Below are 18,074 nucleotides of genomic sequence, written 5' to 3'. Positions count from 1 at the left end.
TGGATATTAGGAAAAACTTTTTCACTAGGTGGGTGGTGAAACATTGGAATGCGTTACCTAGGGAGGTGGTGGAATCTCCTTCCTTTGAAGTTTTTAAGGTCAGGCTTGACAAAGCCCTGGCTGGGATGATTTAGTTGGGGATTGGTCCTGTTTTGAGCAGGGGGTTGGACTAGATGATCTCCTGAGGTCCCTTCCAACCCTGATATTCTATGATTCTACGAAGGAACCTTGACATAGTGGCAGAGCGGTGGGATCATTTTGAACCAGAAACACAGAAGGATTTTAAAAGGTTTTGTAAAAGGTGATTGCAGCTGTTGATTCTGTGTCTCTGCCTGGGGGAAAGAGCAGTAGGCATAACAAAAGGATTTTTTTGTAGGCTGAGAACAGCTATCAGAGAGAGACAAAAGGTATCAGGTTACAACACAGCAAAATTTTACAAGCCAGATTTTTTTTTTTCGTTTTCTTTCTAACTCTCGGGTGTAAAGTTAGTTAAAAACAGAGAGGTTAAGATGGCAGAATGCAATGTTCAACAGAAGCTGGAATTAGCCAGATTTGAGGCTGAGGAAAGACAAAAGGAACATGAAAGATGGGTAGAACTCAGACAGATGGAAATGGAGGCAAAAGAAAAAGAAATGGAGGCTGCCCACAGGAGGCAAAGGAAAAAGAAAAGGAGAAGGACAAAGAGAGGAAGCATGCTGAGGAGGAGGAGGACAAAGAGAGGAAGAATGCACTGGAGATGGAGAAGGCAAAGGCTCAGCAGAATATACCGAATAACCCAAACAATCCTTCCCCAACAATCCACAAATGGAAGTGATTATGTCCACAGTACGATGAATCCAGTGATATTGCTGAATATTTTCTCACCTTTGAGAGACTGTGCACACTCCATCAAATTCCTGAAGCTCAGAAGATGACCACATTGGTCGCAAAATTGACTGGAAGAGCTCTGGACATATTCAATAAGATGCCTATTGAGGAGGCTTCTGACTATAATAAATTCAAGGATTTGGTTTTAAAACAATTTCAAGTTACACCTGAAACTTACAGAGTAAAATTTAGAGCCCTTAAGAGAGGACCTGGACTAAGTAATGTGGTTTATGTAAACCAGATGACAGATCTGTTTGAGAAATGGCTCAACGGATGGGATGTAACTAACTTTGGAGGAATACGGAATTTGATGATACAGGAGCAATTCCTGAATATGTCCAAGGATGATATAAAACAGTGTTTATGGGATAAGAAAATGGACTCAGCAGGAAGTCTTGCTTCTTATGCTAATCAGTACGAGCAGTCCCAGACTGCCAGAGAGCCGGAGCAAACCGGAATAAAATGGATGGAGGGAGGAGAGAGGAACAACCTTGGTCGCAGTTGGAGCGGATACCAAAAGGCACAACCTCAGACCACACCCTACTACTGGGGGCAGCCCAAGGCCCCAACTACACCCCAAGGAACACTCCAGACACCTTATCATCCCGCCACACCGTTCTCCAGCAACCCACCTCGCCCCAGTGACCCGTCAGCTGGATGATGTTTTAAATGTAATAAGCCGGGACATGTAAAGGCCAACTGCCCCAAGAACCCCAACCAATTACAGTTCATTGCACCGGAATCACACCAGACGTCCTCAGGCCCAGATGCCTCCCAGATACACTCAGAGCAGAGGGAAACTTGCTGCTTCCTTAGTGGACCCCAATTTAATCGACCCAGAGGTCTAAGTGATGATTCAACCCTTCAAGTCAAACTCTTTTGACTTGCCTACAGCCAAGTTGCCGGTCCAGTACAAGGGCTGGTCAGGAATGTGGACTTTTGCAGTCTATGATGATTATCTCATCCCCATGCTGTTGGGAGAAGACTTGGCCAATCATGTGAAGCAGGCCAAGAGGTTGGGAATGGTCACTCACAGCCAGGCTAAGCAAGCTGTCACTCTTAGCTCTATTCCGGAAACTTCTATCAGGACCCTGTCAGAGGTGATGGACCCGGACCCCAGGCCAACGTCTGCAATAGCAGTAGTGGATCCAGTCACAGAGACCCAGACAGAGCCAGTCCCAGAACTGGAACCGGTGGAACAATGAGCACCAGACCCAGTACCAGCATTGAATCCAGTACTTGCAGCCCCAACACCAGAGGGCCCCACCAACCCTGCACTGGCAGCAGCAGCAGATGACCCTACACAAGAGGCTCAGCCAGAGCCTGAACCCCAACATAGTGCACCAGCGGAGAGCGGTTCACAGTCAACGGAAACAGCCCCATCCCCTGCATCGCTTCCAGAGGGACCAAGCCCAAGTCCACAATCCAGTGAGGAACTGATGTCTCCAGCATCAAGGGAACAGTTCCAGGCCGAACAGGAAGCAGATGAAAGTCTCCAGAGAGCTTGGACGGCGGCACGGAGCAACCTCTCAGCTCTTCTAATCAATCCCGGTTTGTTGTAGAAAGAGGACTTTTATACAAGGAAACTCTTTCTGGTGGACACCAGGAAGACTGGCATCCTCAGAGACAGTTGGTAGTTCCAACTAAGTACCAGGTCAAGCTATTAAGCTTAGGCCACGATCATCCTAGTGGCCATGCGGGGGTGAACAGAACCAAAGACCGTTTGGGAAAGTCGTTCCACAGGGAGAGAATGGGCAAGGACGTTTCTACCTATGTCCGGTCTTGTGAAGTATGCCAAAGAGTGGGAAAACCCCAAGACCAGGTCAAAGCCCCTCTCCAGCCACTCCCCATCATTGAGGTTCCATTTCAGTGAGTAGCTGTGGATATTCTGGGTCCTTTTCCAAAAAAGACACCCAGAGGAAAGCAGTACATACTGACTTTCATGGATTTTGCCACCCGATGGCCGGAAGCAGTAGCTCTAAGCAACACTAGGGCTAAAAGTGTGTGCCAGGCACTAACAGACATTTTTGCCAGGGTAGGTTGGCCCTCCGACATCCTCACAGATGCAGGAACTAATTTCCTGGCAGGACCTATGGAAACCCTTTGGGAAGCTCATGGGGTGAATCACTTGGTTGCCACCCCTTACCATCATCAAACAAATGGCCTGATGGAGAAGTTTAATGGAACTTTGGGCGCCATGATACATAAATTTGTAAATGAGCACTCCAGTGTTTGAGACTGAGTGTTGCAGCAGTTGCTCTTTGCCTACAGAGCTGTATCACATCCCAGTTTAGGGTTTTCACCATTTGAACTTGTATATGGCCGCGAGGTTAAGAGGCCATTACAGTTGATAAAGCAGCAATGGTGTACCATATTAATTCTCTAAAGCCCTTTTATTCCAGAGAATTAAAGGGTTGTCACTTTACAGCCTAGGGAGAAGATGATGCTGAGTGTCCTGAAGGTGTCTACTACGAAGGGAAAAGTGATGGTGGCGTGGAAGAGGTGAACCTCTCCATGATCTTTGGGCGTATGCAGCGACAGCAGATCAAGGAGCTGTGCTCTAGCTATGCGCCGACGTTCTCAGCCACCCCAGGACTGACTGAATGGGCATACCACTCCATTGACACAGGTAATGCTCACCCAATTAAAGTCCAACCTTACCGGGTGTCTCCCTCAAGCTAAAACTGCTATAGAACGGGAGATCCAGGATATGCTACAGATGGGTGTCATCCGCCCCTCAGGCAGTGCACGGGCATCTCCAGTGGTTCTAGTTCCCAAACCAGTTGGGGAGATATGTTTTTGCGTGGACTACCATAAACTAAATGCTGTAACTCGCCCCGACAACTATCCAATGCCACGCACAGATGAACTATTAGAGAAACTGGGACGGGCCCAGTTCATCTCTACCTTGGACTTAACCAAGGGGTACTGGCAGGTACTGCTAGATCAATCCGCCAAGGAAAGGTCAGCCTTCACCACACGTCAGGCTGTATGAATTTAATGTGCTCCCTTTCAGGCTGCGGAATGCACCCGCCACCTTCCAAAGACTTTTAGATGGTCTCCTAGCGGGATTAGGAGAATATGAAGGGTTTCTTCAGGTATGTTGGCAACAAGAAGAAAGCGAAAGAAAGTGTGGGCCCCTTAATGAATGAGGGAGGCAACCTAGTGACGGAGGATGTGGAAAAAGCTAATGTACTCAATGCTTTTTTTGCCTCTGTCTTCACGAACAAGGTCAGCTCCCAGACTGCTGTGCTGGGCATCACAACATGGGGAATAGATGGCCAGCTCTCTGTGGAGAAAGAGGTGGTTAGGGACTATTTAGAAAAACTGGACGTGCACAAGTCCATGGGGCCGGATGAGTTGCATCCGAGAGTGCTAAAGGAACTGGCGGCTGTGATTGCAGAGCCATTGGCCATTATCTTTGAAAACTCGTGGCGAATGGGGGGAAGTCCCGGATGACTGGAAAAAGGCTAATGTAGTGCCAATCTTTAAAAAAGGGAAGAAGGAGGATCCTGGGAACTACAGGCCAGTCAGCCTCACTTCAGTCCCCGGAAAAATCATGGAGCAGGTCCTCAAAGAATCAATCCTGAAGCACTTACATGAGAGGAAAGTGATCAGGAACAGTCAGCATGGATTCACCAACGGAAGGTCATGCCTGACTAATCTAATCGCCTTCTATGATGAGATTACTGGTTCTGTGGATGAAGGGAAAGCAGTGGATGTATTGTATCTTGACTTTAGCAAAGCTTTTGACACGGTCTCCCACAGTATTCTTGTCAGCAAGTTAAAGAAGTATGGGCTGGATGAATGCACTATAAGGTGGGTAGAAAGTTGGCTAGATTGTCGGGCTCAACGGGTAGTGATCAATGGCTCCATGTCTAGTTGGCAGCCGGTGTCAAGTGGAGTGCCCCAGGGGTCGGTCCTGGGGCCGGTTTTGTTCAATATCTTCATAAACGATCTGGAGGATGGTGTGGATTGCACTCTCAGCAAATTTGCGGATGATAGTAAACTGGGAGGAGTGGTAGATATGCTGGAGGGTAGGGATAGGATACAGAGGGACCTAGACAAATTGGAGGATTGGGCCAAAAGAAATCTGATGAGGTTCAATAAGGATAAGTGCAGGGTCCTGCACTTAGGATGGAAGAACCCAATGCACAGCTACAGACTAGGGACCGAATGGCTAGGCAGCAGTTCTGCGGAAAAGGACCTAGAGGTGACAGTGGACGAGAAGCTGGATATGAGCCAGCAGTGTGCCCTTGTTGCCAAGAAGGCCAATGGCATTTTGGGATGTATAAGTAGGGGCATAGCAAGCAGATCGAGGGACGTGATCGTCCCCCTCTATTCGACATTGGTGAGGCCTCATCTGGAGTACTGTGTCCAGTTTTGGGCCTGGGAGGAGCCTGGGAGGAGCGAGGAAGCTGGGAAGCGACTGGTCACCTCCTCACATTCCAAACTAGTCACATTGAAATAAGATGCTAATGGGCTGTTAGGAACACAATCTGTGATATTCCTCGCTCCCCCACATAGCTTCCTAGGGGTGTGCGAGGCAGAGGAGCAGCAGTCCTGTACTGACAACTAGCGCTAACTAGAACCACTAAACTAACTGCAAGAACATGCAGAGATGCACACAAGACGGACACGCTACAGCTCCGTCTCCAGCCGAGGCAGTAGAGAAGGAATTGAGGGTAGGTCACCCACAAGCTCTATATACACTTGGTGTGGTTGCATAGAGTGCTCATGGAGGGTGACAGCTCTTGTAAATGCCAGCATGGGACCTAGTGGCTGGTGTCATGGTGTCACTCCATGACCATGACACCACTAACCCCTGGGGTTCAAAAATCAAGAACTAGGCCCCCAAAATCCTGAGGTTTTAACCATAATCACTATGGGAGCTTGTTCTTCAAGGACTGGTTTCTGAGCCTTTCAGGGGAGTGAGGGCATTTTCCAGATTCCCTCTGCAACCACAAGGGCCAGAAAAAACCTGTTACTGGCCTTTCCATAACTGTTGTTCTTCGAAATGTGTTTCTCATGTTCATTCCACATTAGGTGTGTGCACATTGCAGGTACCGTCGCCACAAACTTCCCCCTCAGTGATATCCGTCGGGCTGGCTCTAGCAACCCCTGGTGCCATACACTTATACGCTGGTATAAGGGGCACAGCCAGCCTCACACCCTCTCATCCTTGTTGCCAGCTAACTCCAACACAGGGGCAGGAGGGTGAGTCATGGAATGGACATGAGCAACACATCTTGAAGAACAACAGTTACATAATGGTTAGTAACCGTTTTTTTCTAGAGTGCTTGATCATGTCCAGTCCACGTTAGGTGACTCAAAGCAGTACCCAAGGAAGTGGGCTCGAAGTTCATGGACATGCTGACTGCAACACTGCTCTTCTGAATCTGGCATCATCTCAAGCCTGTTGGGCGATGGTGTAGTGGGAGGAGAAAGTACGCACTGATGACCAGGTCGCAGCCCTGCAGATGTCTTGGATCAGGACCTGTGCCAGAAATGCCACTGATGAGGCCTGAGCTCTTGTCAAACTGGTGATCAAGATAGCAGGAGGTGGGAAGCCTGCCTGCTTGTAGCATGCATGAATACAGGAGGTTATCCAAGATGAGATTCTCTGGGCTGAAACCGGTAGGCCTTTCATCCTATCTGCTATTGCCACAAGAAGTTGCATGAATTTACAGAATGACTGTAGAAGGCTGGGACACATTTAATGTCCAACGAGTAAAGACACTGCTCCTCTGAATTTCTGTGCAGTTTCAGGAAGAAAACTGGGAGAAAATAGACTGGTTATTGTGGAACTGCGAGACCACCTTCAGAAGAAACACTGCGTGGGGTACCTTGTCCTTCAACACCATGTTTGGTGGTTCTGACATAAGGGTCCTGATTTCTGAGACCCTTCTGGCTGAGGTACTTGCCACCAGGAAGGTGACCTTCCAGGAGAGGAACAGCAGAGGACTCAATGCTAGCAGTTCAAAGGGAGGACTTGAGAGCCTTGACAGGATCAGGTTTAGGTCCCATGGTGGAACTCGTTCACAAATTTGAGGGTAAAGTCTTTTTAACCCTTTAAGGAAGCAAATGGACATCTCATGTGAGAAGACCGACCCACCGGTCACCGGAGGTTGGAAGGCCGAGATCGCTGCTAAGTGTACCTTGATGAAAGTGAGGGCCAGACCTTGTTGTTTCAGATGGAGCAGGTATTCCAGCACAGACTGGAGGGAAGACCGAGTCAGCAAAAGGCCTTGTTGGGAAGACCATACTGAGAAATGCTTCGACTTGGCCAGGTAAATAGCTCTAGTAGACGGCTTCCTACTACCTAGCAAAACCTGGTGGACTTGCTCTGAACAGGCCTGTTCCTCCGGGTTCAACCATGGAGCTTCCACATGGGTGGAGTAAGCAGCTGTGATCTTGTCAGAGCAGGTCCGGGAGGGGTGGGAGTGGCAGCGAGGGTGCTACTGTCAAGTCGAGTAGTGTGTCAACCCAGCGTTGGTGCAGCTATAACAATAGCCCATACCTTGTCCCACCTGACTTTGAGAAGGAACTTGTGCACCAGAGGAACTGGAGGAAACGCACAGAATAGGAACCTGTCTGTGGAAGCAGGAAGATGTCTGAGAAGGTGCCCTGGCTGTGTCTGCGCAGCGAGCAAAACTGTTGACATTTCTTGTTCTGCCTGGTTGTGAACAGGTCTACGTGGAGAAATCCCCAACCTCTGGAAGTTGCATATGGTCACCTCTGGGTGAAGGGACGACTCGTGGTGAGAGGAGAAAGATCTAGTGAGGTGATCGGCCAGGGCGTTCCAGGCTCCCGGAAGATGGGAAGCTTCAAGCTGGATGGAGTGTTTCACGCAGAAGTTCCACAGACAGATAGCCTCTTAGCACAGGGTGGAGAAGCGTGCTCTTCCCTGCTTGCTGATGTGGAACATAGCTGCCGTGTTGTCAGTAAGCACTCGTACTACTTTGCCCATGATCTGGAGAAGGAAAACTTGGCAAGCTAAGAGGACCTGTCAAGGTTCCTTCCCCACTCTGAACTCTAGGGTATGGATGTAGGGACCTGCATGAAAGACCCCCTAAGCTTATTCTTACCAACTTAGGTTAAAAACTTTCCCAAGGTACAAACTTTGCCTTGTTCTTGAACAGTATGCTGCCACCACGAAGCGTTTTAAACAAAGAACAGGGAAAGAGACCACTTGGAGACGTCTTCTCCCAAAATGTCCCCCCCCCAAGCCCTACACCCCCTTTTCTGGGGAAGCCTTAATAAGAATCCTCACCAATCTGTACAGGTGAACACAGACCCAAACCCTTGGATCTTAAGAACAATGAAAAATCAATCAGGTTCTTAAAAGAAGAATTTTAATTAAAGAAAAGGTAAAAGAATCACCTCTGTAAAATCAGGATGGTAAATACCTTACAGGGTAATCAGATTCAAAACATAGAGAACCCCTCGAGGCAAAACCTTAAGTTACAAAAAGACACAAAACCAGGAATATACATTCCCTCCAGCACAGCTTATTTTACCAGCCATTAAACAAAAGGAAATCTAATGCATTTCTAGCTAGATTACTTACTAACTTAACAGAAGTTCTGAAGCTGCATTCCTGATCTGTTCCCGGCAAAAGCATCACACAGACAGATGAACCCTTAGTTTCCGTCCCGCCCCCAGATTTGAAAGTATCTTGTCCTCTCATTGGTCATGTGCCAGCGAGGTCACCTTAGCTTCTTAACCCTTTACAGGGTTTTGCCTCTGGCCAGGAGGGATTTTATAGCACTGGATACAGAAAGGTGGTTACTCTTCCCTTTATATTTATGACAGGACCGCTCTGAGTTCTCTGATGTTTAGGTGTAGGGACAGCTCTTCATAGAATATCAAGGTTGGAAGGGACCTCAGGAGGTCATCTATTCCAACCCCCTGCTCAAAGCAGGACCAATCTCCAATGTTTCCCCAGATCCCTAAATGGCCCCCTCAAGGATTGAACTCACAACCCTGAGTTTAGCAGGCCAATGCTCAAACCACTGAGCTATCCCTCCCCTGTAATAGTAACATCAAAGAGTACTATATCTAAGATCTTGATGACTAGTTCCTCACCTGAGCAGGGACTTGAACCCTGGACCCTTAGATTAAAAGTCTGATGCTCTATCAACTGAGCTAGCCAGGCTCTTCTTGAGACCACAGGCCCTGTGTCCTGACGTGAGCTCCCCAACCTAGATCAGATGCGTCCAAAATTAAAGACACTGAAGGCTGCGGGGGTAACAAAGGGAATGCCTGCAGTTACTGACTGCAGGTCCTTCCACCAGTAAAGGGAGGTGAAGACCAGGGCAGGAACTGTAAGCACTGAGTCCAAGTGGATTTGGTTAGCACACCGAGGCCAACCAAGTCTGCAGGGGTCTGAGGTGCAGCCTTGAGTGACATACTATGTAAGTGCACGTGACCATGTGTTCCAAAAGTTTGAGGCAGAACCAGGCTGTCAAGATGGGGTGAGCTTGACCTTGGATATCAAGATCCTATGTTGTCCAGAATCAAGCCTCTGGAAGGGAGGCTTTGGCCTGGGTCAAGTCTAGAACTGCCCCAATAAACTCTATTCTCTGGACTGGAGTGAATGTTGACTTTTGCTTGTTTATCAACAGGCCCAGTGCTCAGAAGGTGGCTTGGGCCAGGCTGATGCTGTTCTTCACTTGAGCCATTGAGTGGCCCTTGATTAGCCAGTCGTTGAGGTACGGGTAGACAAAGGCCTCTACCATCACCATGCATTTCGTAGAAATCCAAGGGGCTGCAGACGGACCAAAGGGGAGGATGGTGAACTGATAATGGGTCTGGTTTATGATAAACCTGAGGAACCTTCTGTGGACTCGGAAGATGACAACGTGGAAATATGCATCTTTCAAGTCGAGGCCGGTCCCCTGGATCCAGGGAGGGAAAGATGGAGGCCAAGGAGACCATGCAGAACCTCAGTTTCTTGAGATAACTGTTGAGGTGACACAGGTCCAGGATGGGTCAAAGATGCCCTTTGGCCTTCAGGATTAGGAAATATCTGGAGTAGAACCCCTTCCCTCTCAAATTCTGGGGCACCTCCTCCACAGCTCCTACCTGTAGGAAGGCTTGTACCTCTTGAGCTAAAAGTTGCTCATGAGATGGGTCCCTTAAGAGTGATGGGTAGGAGCAAATTGAAGGGTGTAACTGTCTGCCATGATACTCAGCACCCAGCAATCCGAGGTGATGAGGGACCATGCCGGATTGAAGTAGGAGAGTTGGTCCAAAAACAAAAATGGGGAGCAGGATCCGAAGCAGGAACGGATAAATAGTGCCCTCAGGCACACCTTCAAAAGCTCTGTTTGGGGCCTCCTGGATATCTGTGTGACCTCGGTAGCACGGCTGAGGTGGATTGGGGTGGTTGTCTATGCTTCTAACCCCTGCTCCTTTTCTCGAACAGGATCTGATGCAGTAGTGGAGTTGAGAAGCAGGCTGGTTGCTGGGGCCTGAAATGCTTCCTTGAAGTAGCCTGGGAGTAGAGGCCCAGAGATCTGAGGGTGGCCCTGGAGTCCTTCAGACCATGGAGCTCTGTGTCCATTTTGCTCTGAGAAGAGGGAGGTACCCTTGAATGGGAGGTCCTGGATCGACTGTTGGCGCTCCAGTGGTAGCCCCGAGGGTTGAAGCCAGGAGCATTGCCTCACAAACACTGCGGAAGCCGTCATTCTGGCTGCTGGGTCAGCTGCGTCCAGAGCTGCTTGGAGTGAGGCTCTGGCTACAGTTTTCTCCTCCTCTAACAAGATGGAAAACTCTTGCCTGGACTACTGAGGCAGTGAGTCCTGAAACTTGGCCATAGAGTCCCACATATTGTAATCATACCTCCCACACAGGGCTTGTTGGGGTTGGGAGAGGAGGGATAGCTCAGTGGTTTTGAGCATTAGCCAGCTAAACCCAGGATTGTGAGTTCAATCCTTGAGGGGGCCATTTAGGGATCTGGGGCAAAAATTGGGGATTGGTCCCCCTTTGAGCAGGGGGTTGGAGTAGATGAGGTCCCTTTCAACCCTGATATTCTATGACATACAAAGCTGTAACCCAGCCCGTGAATACATTTTTCTGCTGAACAAGTCTAGCCTCCTTAAGTTCTTCTGCTGCCTGCCTGGCCTTGCCTGTCCCTCTCATTGGCTACTGTGACCAAAGGGACCCAGGAGGAGGGTCAGAGTACAAGTATTCGTACCCCTTGGCTGACACGTGGTATCTCTTTTCTGCCGTCTTTGAAGTAGGAAGGAGAGAAGATGGGGTGTGTCACCATAGGGACCTAACCAGACCCATAACAGCCTCATTAATGAGTCGGGCAACCTTGGATGGGACTGCTGTGGCCAAAATGTCAACGAGGCTATGTGCTAACTCCTTGAGTACCTCCACCTCCAGCCCCATGTTAGCAGCCACCCTTTTTAGAAGCTCCTGATGGGTTCTAAATTCATCTTGTGGAACCAAGAAGCTTGGTCCCAAGACAGCTTCATCTGGGGAGGAGGAAGAGGCCTGAACCAGTGGGGTCCTTCTCTTCTTTGACCCCAATTACGTTCCCCAGGCCCACATCTTGTGTGCTGGTAATGGACTCAGTACTAGAGTCTGGGTCAGGTGCAGAATGGTGAGGTGGAGGGGCCCTGCTCTTGGACACAAGCAAATAGGAATGGTTGGATGGTGGTCCTGGTACTGGGGGGGGGAAGCCCCACAGGTTCCAGAATGGCCACTGGACCTGCATTGGCCATTGTCCTCCAGGCCAGATGCCAGTGAGTGGACCTACACCAGGATCCAGAGGGATGTAGGATGGGTAATGGCAGCGGCTCTTAGGCTGGGTGCAGGGCTCGATCACCAACTCCAAAGAAGAGCTTTCCTGAGGTACTCCCTTACTTCTGCTGGTCAGTGATGAGGGTCTGGGGATTGGTGCTGGATCAGGGAAGACCTTGTCGATGATAGGAGAACCGGTTTGCCTGTGGTCAGTACTGAGGCCCCTGGTGCCAGGTAAGAGCTCGAAGCCCCATGCTCCCTTCTGCTCGTCACACTCATGGGAGCCAATGATTGTCCCACTGGTGGTACCGGGAGGGACAGTAGGTCCCTGGCCACTGCAAAGGCCTCCAGGGTGGAAGGCACCACGATCCTGCTGGCGTCACAATGACTCCCTGGCATTGATGGGTGATCCCACTCCAGACTCAACAGCCCCTGTGGGCAGGGTGGAGTCGATGGTGCCGCTAGGGCACCGGACGTGGAGGAGTGGCCTGACATGGTTGACACTCCGCTGCACTCCCCTTGTTTGTCCTTTCCTGGGGCCAGGGAGCAACCCCTCTCAGACCATTGCTTCTTGTGTTTCTTTCTTGTCACTGGAGATCATAGAATCTCAGGGTTGGAAGGGACCTCAGGAGGTCATCTAGTCCAACCCCCTGCTCAAAGCAGGGCCAATCCCCAATTTTTGCCCCAGATCCCTAAATGGCCCCCTCAAGGGTTGAACTCACAACCCTGGGTTTAGCAGGCCAATGCTCAAACCACTGAGCTATCCCTCCCCTCAATGGGAGAACAGTGCCAAGAAACACGTGGTGCTGGAGGGGCACTTCGCACTGAAACCGAGGAGCGCGGTGCCAAGTCGAACTGGCTTGGCTCAGATGCCGGTCTAAGTGCGGTTTCCATTAGGATAGCCCGTAGTCTAGCCTCCCTGTCTTTCTTTGTAAGAGGCTTAAAGTCTCAACAGATTTGACAACGTTCTCATATGTGAGCCTCTCCCAGACACTTCAGACAGCTGGAGTGTGGGTCGCTCACCAGCACAGACTTGGTGCAGGAGGTGCAGGGTTTGAAACTGGAGGACAGGAACATACCCAGCCCCAGGGGCAAAGGGAGCCCCTCTATGCTAAGAGAGGGGGCTCTAGCTACACTAATGCTGTTTACATTACTACTAAAACAAAGACTAATAAACTAAGCTGAAGAGCAACCACTGAATAACACCTTGCTGAAGCAAGTGTTGTTCCCGCGACAGTCACGGGGTAAGAAGGAACTGCGAGGGTGCAGGGCTGGCAGTGCCCCTTATAACGGCACATAAGCGAAGCGCGTGGCACCAAAAGGCACGAGAGCCGGCCTGACTGATATCACTATGGAAATGTTTCTGGCAATGGTGCACAGGGTACGCACATACCTAATGTAGACTGGACATGAGTAATCACTTGAAGAACTTGCTTTTCATATTTAAATGAAATCTGTGATTCACCCATAATCCCCTGACTCTGGGAGCTGGGTCTTTATGGCTGAAGGAATACAAGGCCCTATCAAGGCCTTGAGAAATGATGTGGGGGTTGCTAGTAAAATCGTGCCTGAGGCAGGAGGTGAAGTTAGGCAAATTGGTTATTGTGAACTTTGTAACTGTTAGGCAAATTAGACCTTTTCTGGGAGGTTAGGGCCTCCCTGCCAGAGCCAGACACCTAGTAGGAGCTATCTGTAACTGCTCGGCACAGAAACAGTTGAGACAAGAGAGTGATATGCAAGCAGTTCCAGGCAGACACAGCCCAAGTGCAGCTGAACCCGTGGGCAAAGGGCATAGGGGGTAAGTAAGGAAAAGCAGCTCAGAAGGTCCGTCGATAGCCAAGACCACGGAAGACATGGAAGATGTGATGGGTTCTATTTCTGACTCTGCTGTAAGTATCTGATGGCTCCTTACCGTATTTAGGTGGGGACAATTCATTCATATAATCATCTAAGGTGCTATTGGGATGACCAGCCTTTGGACTAATAAAGGTACTTTCAGTTAAAGTGTAGACAAGTGGTGGGCAAACTTTCTGGCCCGAGGGCCACATCAGGGAATAGAAATTGTATGGTGGGCCATGAATGCTCACAAAATTGGGGTTGGGAGGGGGTGCAGGCTCTGGGGTGGGGCTGGGGTTGAGGAGTTTGGGTTGCAGGAGGGTGCTCTGGGCTGGGACCAAGGGATTCGGCGGGCGGGAGGGGGGTCAAGGCTGGGGCAGGGGTGCAGGAATAGGTGCAGGTTCAGGCTGGGGATGCAGATGAGAGGTTTGGGGTGCAGGAGGGTGCTCTGGTCTGGGATCGAGGGGTTTGAAGAGCAGGAGGAGTATCAGTGCTGGGGAAGGGGGTTGGGGCATGGGGAGAGGCTCAGGGGTGCAGGCTCTGAGTGGCATTTGCCTCGAGCATGGTGCAGCCCCCAACCCAGTGTCTCGGCCAGAGCGGGCCGTTGTTTGCCTACCTGTGGTGTAGGCTCATTGAACCTTATGGGGAAGGGATAAAGATTTTCAACAATGGCAAATACCAACTATTGCCCAAGTTGGCCCTCAGCAGCTATTTATGTGCTATTTACACTGGCCCTCAGCAGCTGAAGGGACTCAGCTGGGCCACGCAGCTCAGTGCTTGGAAGCAGAAGGAATTTCAGATCGAGATTCCGGGCTCTGCAGATCATGGCCTTTGGCTGGACAAAGGCAAAGGAGGGAGTCACCGAGCTGGACTGTTATTCAAAGGGGACTCAGCGGTGGTGAAAGTTGTGCAATAGGGCCCATGATCCCTCAAAATGACGTCAAATAAAATGGAAGACTAAAAATCCAGCTGTCAAATGTTTAGAGATCTGTGTCATGGGTGGCCAAACAGGGTGATCACATCAGGGAAGTGCTGTCTGGGATTAAAGCCTATGAAGCCTGTTATGTTCCTGATGTTTGTGCCCCTCCCCCTCACCCCACCCCAGGCCTGAGGAGTCTCATCCCTGGGTGGCATTGGAACCCCAGGGGGAGTGGTAGCTGGCACACACCAGAGGGCAGTTTTCAGGGCAGGAATAGTGCAATGTCTGTTTAGATCAGGGGTGGGCAAACTTTTCGGCCCGAGGACCACATCTGGGTATGGAAATTGTATGGTGGGCCATGAATGCTCACGAAATTGGGGGTTGGGGTGCGAGAGGCGGTGACGGCTTCAGTGGTGGGGCTGGGGTGCAGGAGTGTGCCCCGGGCTGGGACCGAGGGGTTCGGAGGGTGAGAGGGGGTCAGGGGTGCAGGCTCCGGATGGTGCTTACCCCAAGCAGCTCCCAGAAGCAGTGGCATGTCCTCTCTCCAGCTCCTATGCGGAGCCACGGCCAGGTGACTCTACACGCTGCCTCATCCACAGGGACTGCTCCTACAGTTCCCATTGGCTGCAGTTGCCTGCCAATGGGAACTGCAAGCGCAATGTGCAGAGCCCCCTGCCTGCCCCTACATGTAGGAGGCAGAGGGGGGACATGCCCCTGTGTCCAGGAGCCACATGGAGCCCCAGCATGCACAGAGCGGGGCAAGCCCTCGACCCCGCTCCGCAACTGGGGCAGGGCAAGCCCCAGACCCCGCTCCCCGGCTGGAGCTTGAGGGCCAGATTAAAATGTCTGAAGGGCTGGATGCGGCCCCTGGGCCACAGTTTGCCCACCCCTGGTTTAGATGCACTTTTCCGTCAATCAAGCTGATGCAGAAGGCCCCCTGCCCCCAGTGCTGGGGATGATTCCCACTGCAAGCTGCCATGGGGACATTTCATAGAATCATAGAATATCAGGGTTGGAAGGGACCTCAGGAGGTCATCTAGTCCAACCCCCTGCTCAAAGCAGGACCAATCCCCAATTTTTGCCCCAGATCCCTAAATGGCCCTTTCAAGGATTGAACTCACAACTGTGGGTTTAGCAGGCCAATGCTCAAACCACTGAGCTATCCCTCCCCCCGTTTCAAAGTGGAAGGATGCTCTAGGATCTTGTGCAATAACTTCTCCTGCTGTGTTCGCCACCAAACGCCCTTTGGCCCAGGGAAATGTCCACAGGCCCATTTTCCAGAGGGGCAAACAGAGAGACAGGCAGCGTAAGTGACTTGGAAAAGGTTACATAGAAAATGTAGGGCAGAGTGGGGAACAGAGCTCTGCTCTTGATGGCAGCAGCTCTAGGTCTGAGCCAAGAGAGCCTCATACAATGGACTTCAAATCGCTGACTTCAGGCCACCATACAATGGAACTAACAGTTCTCACCCACCTTTGTGAAAGGCTTTGAGATCTGTAGGCAACAGCATGCCGTGCAAGTGCAATGGAGCAGTCTTAGCCACGCTCTCAGACATCAAGCCCAGAGGTGGTCAGTAACATGGTCGGGAGGTCACGTGGCCCCACTGGGTGGCATCAGATGTGGAGCCATGAGAACTGGGCTCTAGTCTTGGGGCTGACACTCATTTGGTATTTTCCTTCTCAATGTTCACAGTGAAGGGAGCTGTGTGACTCTTTGGGGGGTGCTGCCATTGACATCAGCAGAGACAGGGATTGCACCCTTGGTCCACAATGTAGTTGCATACAATATCCCACCAGTTCCAAAACACAAGCATTTAGAATAAGGAATAGAGCCTTTCAGGACGGCAGAAAGCTTGCACTGCCCATGTGAGGGGGATGGTCATGATTCAATCCAGACTTAAGATCTTGGGTGCTGTTAGGATATAGATATTCAGGCCTGTCTGCAAAGGCCTGTACTCTTAAGAATTTAGGTGAATTTTTTTCACTTAGCTAGTGATAGAGGTATAAAAGAAAGAATCAAAATCTGTTCTTAGGCTAAGCAGCAGAGGCAGCCATAAGCTGGGAAGTGACAGGTCACCTCCTCACATTCCCAACTAGTCACATTGAAATAAGGTGCGACTAGGCTGTTAGAAATACAATCCTGTCCTGATAATGCCTATTGCCTCCAGAGAAAGGGAAGGGCCTAGAAGATGTAAAAGGAAACTTAGTTTGATAGCATCCTGTCTGGCAAGAACTCACTTATCACTAGCTGGGATGTGAAATCCTCATTTCTGTGTTTGTTCTATCACTGTAGGCCCCATTTCCCTGTTGTCTGTCTGTATAATCCCTGTCTGGTTCTGTGATTGTTTCTCTCTGCTGTATAATTAATTTTGCTGGGTGTAAACCAATTAAGATGGTGGGATATAATGGGTTAAATAATCATGTTACAATATGTTAGGATTGGTTAGTTAAATTTCAGGAAAATGATTGGTTAAGGTATAGCTAAGCAGAACTCAAGTTTTACTATATAGTCTGCAAAAAGGAGTACTTGTGTCATCTTAGAGACTTGTTAGTCTCTAAAATGCCACAAATCCTCCTTTTCTTTTTGCGGATACAGACTAACACGGCTGCTACTCTGAAACCTGTCATTATATAGTCTGCAGTCAATCAGGAAGTAAGGGCGGGGAATGGGAACAGGGAATAGGGGTGGGGAAATTGGAATCATGTTTTGCTAAGGTGGGGAAATGGGAACAGGGCCACAGGTAAGGCTCTGTGGTGTCAGAGCTGGGAAGGGGGACACTAAGGAAGGAAACTGGAATCATGCTTGCTGGAAATTCACCCCAATAAACATCGAATTGTTTGCACCTTTGGACTTCGGGTATTGTTGCTCTCTTTTCACGCGAGAAGGACCAGGGAAGTAGGTGGGTGAAGGAATAAGCCCTCTAACAGGTGCCAGTTTGTGACATCTTACGGGAATGACATTTTCAGAGGGGGTACCTGGCACTTTCATGGAACCAGGCTCCTTCAAGGGGTCACCTTTTGGGCCCCCAAAAGCATTCGTCACTGTGAAGACTCTTGGCCAGTGCATTGTTGATAACCATGTGGCAACAAACAGGTTAGAATAGCCAGCACTATCCATTGCTTGCTTTAAGTTCTGGGGTTTTATCAATGAGGTCAGTGGCACTGTTGCAATGTAGCCACAATAGCTGATTTTGTCGATCCTGCAATAAGCCCTTTATGGAGCTGGGGCCCAAACACTATCGCAGTCTTGGGGGAATCTAGTCTCAATGCAGAAAACGAGATAAAATTTCAGACAAAGTAGTTTTAGCTTTATATTCAGTACAAATGTTTATTTTTGCAATGAGAACTGCACAAAAAAACCTTTAGTATATAAGTGAAAACTCTATGAATTCCCTTCTACAAATGTCTAAAGTGTTTAATACAAGTCTCAAATTCACTGACAGAATTATTTGCCAAGCGTTCCGTGCAAAAAGTACAGTGGGATTGTACATTTCTCTTATTCTTTTGTACAGGATTAAAGAGAAGGAGAAAATAACCAGGATTACATCATTTAGACTAGACTTCTATAGCAAGAAGATGCATTCTAATGTCCATAACTGTTAAATCATACACAAGGGGATGGGGTGGGGGAAATTAAATAGTGTATCATCTGAATTACAACCCAATTATAAACACACATAGCAAAACAGGAAAAAACC

General features: G+C 49.6%; 1 protein-coding gene and 1 non-coding gene across 7 annotated transcripts in view; both read right to left on the bottom strand.

The window, feature by feature from the left end:
- BRD4 (bromodomain containing 4) overlaps window positions 1-18,074 on the bottom strand; it is a 251,052-nt gene that overhangs the window by 2,446 nt on the left and 230,532 nt on the right. The gene's annotated exons all lie outside the window — the stretch shown is intronic.
- On the bottom strand, window positions 8,953-9,025 carry TRNAK-UUU (transfer RNA lysine (anticodon UUU)). Its single transcript has one exon. It is a non-coding gene; the product is annotated as a tRNA-Lys (tRNA).

Source organism: Caretta caretta, chromosome 20 (genome assembly GCF_965140235.1).
Source record: "Caretta caretta isolate rCarCar2 chromosome 20, rCarCar1.hap1, whole genome shotgun sequence".
Taxonomy (NCBI): Eukaryota; Metazoa; Chordata; order Testudines; family Cheloniidae; genus Caretta; species Caretta caretta.
Note: the sequence above shows the minus strand (reverse complement) of the source record. Positions and strands in the feature narration are given on the sequence as shown.